At 52.0% G+C, this 4,831-nt stretch overlaps 3 non-coding genes and 1 pseudogene across 3 annotated transcripts; all 4 read right to left on the bottom strand.

Annotated features, from left to right (window-relative positions):
- Positions 1–2,573: 2,573 nt before the first annotated feature.
- LOC121311891 lies at positions 2,574–2,690 on the bottom strand. The gene has a single exon (XR_005949585.1). It is a non-coding gene; the product is annotated as a U5 spliceosomal RNA (small nuclear RNA).
- Positions 2,691–3,157: 467 nt separating this feature from the next.
- Positions 3,158–3,350, bottom strand: LOC121311876. The gene has a single exon (XR_005949574.1). It is a non-coding gene; the product is annotated as a U2 spliceosomal RNA (small nuclear RNA).
- A 181-nt stretch (positions 3,351–3,531) lies between these two features.
- LOC121311890 lies at positions 3,532–3,649 on the bottom strand. The gene has a single exon (XR_005949584.1). It is a non-coding gene; the product is annotated as a U5 spliceosomal RNA (small nuclear RNA).
- Positions 3,650–4,325: 676 nt separating this feature from the next.
- LOC121311880 lies at positions 4,326–4,529 on the bottom strand (annotated as a pseudogene).
- Between the last annotated feature and the right edge of the window lie 302 nt (positions 4,530–4,831).

Genomic DNA, 4,831 nt, shown 5'->3' with positions numbered 1-4,831 from the left:
TCATTCTTTTCTGGCGAGGCATAGACATTAATGAGTCTCACCTCCTTCCCCATCCATTCCACATCCACGACCACAGCTCTCCCACACTCCACCACCGTCTTGCTTTTTATTTCAATGTTTTTACCTTTAAATAACACAGCCACACCCGCATTCTTACACACATTCGTCCCGGACCACACAGACGCACCACACTTCCACAGACTCTCCAGCTCACTGTAACACTCCTTAAACGGGATGCCGCACTCCTGCAAGAAGAGGACATCCGCCTTCACAGCACACAAGGAATCCAACACTGTTCTACATCTCACACTACCCTTTACACTCCTCACATTGACTGTTGCTATTGTCAGTGCCATGTAGAACAACAAAAGGTGAGAAAGTTTTCTCATAACATTTTACTCGGCCCTATCCCCGTGCTATCGGAGAACTGCCGCACGTTTTCATCATCCAAAAAGGAGGTGTCCCCAGGGTCCACACCCCTCCCACCATAAGACCTATCACTCAACACAGAGGAGTCAGAGCTAGGAGAAACCGGAGTCTCCTGCCTAGCTTGCTTACTGTCCTCCTTTCTTTCCTTTTTCCCCCTTTTACCAACTTTCATACCACACCTCACCTCTTCCCTTTTCTCCAATTTCCTTTTCCATGAAGCTCTCTCCTGCTCCATTTGTTCTTCATCTAGAGTCTCCTCCCACCTCTTCCTCCTCCTCCTCCACCTCTATCTCCTCTTCACTAGACTCCCCCTCAGCTCCACTGTCTATATTACCCACCACATATCTCTCCTGATGTGCCTGGCCACACGGGATGGAGCTCCCGTCCTGAATACCCGAGGAATCTACCTCTCCCTCACTCTTATTTGACACCTCTCCAACACCCTCACTATCCTCTTCTGACTCCGTGACCTGCAGATCTGCTGCCAAAGAAATTCACTCCTTCTGTCCTTCCTCCTGATCCATCTCCTCCTCCCCCTCACTCCCTCTCTGCTCTCCCACCCCAGGTGCCTGCCCTTCCCCCTCATCCTCTCCACTCTCACTCTCCCCTTCCCCCAGGCGCTCACCTCCCGTCCCTCCCCCCTCCATGCTCTCCTTCCTCTTTCCCCTCCCTTCCTGCTGCCCTCTATCCTACCTCGACCTCCTTACCCCCCTTCCTTGTTACCCCCCTTCCTTTCTTTCTCCTTCCCTCCCCTATCCCTCTCCTCCTCCTCCTCCCTCTGTTCCCTCTCCCTCTCCCTCTGCTCTCTCTCCCTCTCCTCATCCCTCTTTGCTTTGTTAGCAAAAGAGGCTGGACAGTGCATAAAAAGATGTTCACTACTATCACATAAACTGCACTTCCTTTTCTCCTGACACTCACTCGCCACATGCCCCTCACCTTTACACACATAACACATAATTTTTGTGCACCCCGCCGCCAAGTGACCCATTACCCCACACTTCCGACACAATTTGGGTTGCCCAAAATAATGTACATAACCCCTATCCATCCCCAGCACTATTTCAGAGGGGATGGCCCTATACCCCTCATACCCATTCGGATCTGGCAACAGACTTACACGCACCCTCCAAGCACCATTCCATACCCCATCACCATCCCTCACTTTCTCTGCACCCCCATGCACCAAACAATACTTCCTCAACCACATACACACATCCCCTCCCTGCACAGTCTCCGACCCCATCCTTACAATCACCACCCTTCTAGCAATATCAGTCAAGGTTGTTACTTGGAACTTCCTCAACTGTTGATCATCTTTCCCTGCCGTAAACAAAAGGTGACATTTCTGTAGGTCAGACACATCCCTAAAACTGACATCCCAAGTGCTCCCATTCCCCACAGTGATAATACAGTTCAGCTGCTCTGGCTTGAAACCCAATTTCTTTTGCAGCACCGATCTTGAAAACTCAAGCCTATCTAATCCTACTTCCTTCCCCTCTCCTCTCTCCTCATCCTTCAAAGAAATTCTAATACAGTTAAAGCGACGTGCCGCAAACCTCGGGGACGCCATCTTAACTATACAAACAACCTTACACACAAACAGAATTAAATTTCTAGATTTGGCCAAGCCAAAATAAAGCAAAGTATCTGGCAATAAGAGAATAAACAGCAGATAAGGTGCCCTCAAAAGGGTCCCCCTTACCTGCTCCACAACCTGGCTCCTGGACTGCCGCCTGCCCTAGTCCTCTCCTACCCAGACCACAGCTACCAGCAACCAACGTTGCTCCCGTTTACCTTACCGATACCTTACCGATCGCTTCCAAATCAAACTGCGGACGAGCCACACACTCGATCTGAGCCAAGAGGCCGACCATTTACCTTACTGATACCTTACCGATCGCTTCCAAATCGAGCTGCGGTCAAGCCACACACTGGATCAGAGCCAAGAGGCCGAGAAGCGATGCCCACAAAGGTTTTGGCCAAACGCCCCGTGCGCGGCCGCCCGCCGCAGCAGTCGTTGTACTTGCTTCTCGGGCGGGCGGAGGGAGGTAGGAAGGAAGGAAGGAAGGAAGGAAATGTGCCGGGCTCCAACGGGGGCGACCGCCCTTTCTGTGCTCGTTCTGCTTTTAAACCCCAGGTGGAGCCCCTCCCTGAGGGGAAGTGCTGTCCAAAAATTGGATCGAACTCGTAAATGCTCCTATCCACGGAAATCTTTAGTAAAAGGCGAAAGGTTCATTCGAGGTGGAGAGAAGCCGGAGCGTGCCTTTGGTGCTGGCCGAGCCCTTCCGGCCGGCCCCAACGCCCAAAGGCCCTCCCCTCTGCCAAGCGTCAGCGAGGCCAAGCACGCAAAACAAAAACAGGGAACTCCTCCCAAAACCCATCTGCCGTTCCGCCCCGGCGAAATGGCGCTTTGCTGCTGCTGCTACACTGCTGCTGTGCTGTACACTGGCCTGCGGCGTGCGTTCGCTGCCTGAATATGAATATGAAAAAAAAAAAAAAAAAAGAACGAAGACGAGCGGGAAGAACGGCGCGTCCCAGGAAAGGGGAGGGTGGCGCTCTCTCTCTCTCTCTCTCTCCATCTCCTCTCCTCAGGGTGGGGCTCTTCTCTCTCTCTCTCTCTCTCTCGTCTCTTCTCTCTCTCTCCTCGCTCGCCCTGGTCGCTCTCTCTCGTCTCCGCCGTGCCTCGCTCGCTGACATCGCGTCTCATTCTTTTTGACCTTTCTAATTTAAAATGGGCACCGTTCCCGGAGGGACTGCAATACCGGGTCGATGCGTGGACTGGACGGAGCAAGCCACGCTTCCATCTCCCGCTTCCAAAAATCCATTTAAGATAGACGGTCCACCTATGGGGGACGTATCAGATATTAAAATGATAAGAACAGATACTACACTTGATCGGAGCCAAGAGGCCGAGAAGCGATGCCCACAATGGTTTTGGCCAAACGCCCCGGGCGCGGCCGCCCGCCGCAGCAGTCGTGGTACTTGCTTCTCGGGCGGGCGGAGGGAGGAAGGAAGGAAGGAAGGAAGGAAGGAAAGGTGCCGGGCTCCAACGGGGGCGACCGCCCTTTCTGTGCTCGTTCTGCTTTTAAACTCCAGGTGGAGCCCCTCCCTGAGGGGAAGGGCTGTCCAAAAATTGGATCGAACTCGTAAATGCTCCTCTCCACGGAAATCTTTAGTAAAAGGCGAAAGGTTCATTCGAGCTGTAGAGAAGCCGGAGCGTGCCTTTGCTGGTGGCCGAGCCCTTCCGGCCGGCCCAAAGGCCCAAAGGCCCTCCCCTCTGCCAAGCGGCAGCGAGGCCACGCACGCAAAACAAAAACAGGGAACTCCTCCCAAAACGCATCTGCCGTTCCGCCCCGGCGAAAGGGCGCTTTGCTGCTGCTGCTGCTGCTGCTGCTACACTGGCCTGCTGCGTGTGTTAGGCCTGCCTGAATATGAAATATGAAAAAAAAAAAAAAAAAAAAAAAAAAAAACGAAAAGAGGCGTGAAAACGGCTGCGTCCCATTAAGGGGTGGTGCCTCCGACCCCGCTCTCTCTCTGCTCTCTCTCTCTCTCTCCTCTCTCCATCGCCCTCTCTCTCTTCCTCTCCCCTCTTCTCTCTCTACAGGATTCGTCCATCGTAAGACTGGCGCTGTGCGTTTATGTGTTGTTGGAACCTTTCTCTTACTGGCACCGTTCCCGGAGGTACTGAAACCGGGTCGATGCGAGGGAGTGGAGGAGCAAGCCTCGCCTCCATCTCTCTCTCCTCCTCTAATCTCTCCCCCTCTCTCTCTCTCTCTCTCCTCTCTTGCTCTGAGCTCGGCCCTAGACTCGGTCTCTCCTCCTCTGCTCTGCCCACAATGGTTTTGGCCAAACGCCCCGGTGCGCGGCTCGCTCGCTCTCTCTTTTCGACCTTACTGCTTCTGGGCACCGTTCCCGGAGGTACTGGAATACCGGGTCGATGCGTGGAGTGGACGGAGCAAGCCCCGCTTCCATCTCGTTCTTCCAAAAATCCATTTAATATAGACGGTCCCCCTATGGGGGAGGTATCAGATATTAAATTGATAAGAACTTTTTTTTTTTTTTTTTCCACGGAAATTTTTAGTAAACAAAGAAAAACATATTCGAGCTGTAATCAAGCCACTAAATGCAATTTGCTGGTGGCCGAGTCACCTTCCGGCCGGCATAACAAACCACTAAATAACACATCACACAAAATTCACAAAAACCAACCCATAAAACCTTACAAAAAAAAACCTATTCTCATAACCCAGTCCATTCCGAAGTCCAAACCGTTCAAATCCATTCCTACACAATCTTCATCCAAATCTCATCACTCAGTCCAATCCATTAAAGTCTTCTTCCAATCTTGTTCTAAACCATATTTTCATCCATTACATTCAAAGTCCAAATCCAAATCTTCGTC

Source organism: Polyodon spathula, unplaced genomic scaffold (assembly GCF_017654505.1).
Source record: "Polyodon spathula isolate WHYD16114869_AA unplaced genomic scaffold, ASM1765450v1 scaffolds_3340, whole genome shotgun sequence".
Taxonomy (NCBI): Eukaryota; Metazoa; Chordata; class Actinopteri; order Acipenseriformes; family Polyodontidae; genus Polyodon; species Polyodon spathula.
This window is presented reverse-complemented; position numbering and strand designations above follow the sequence as displayed.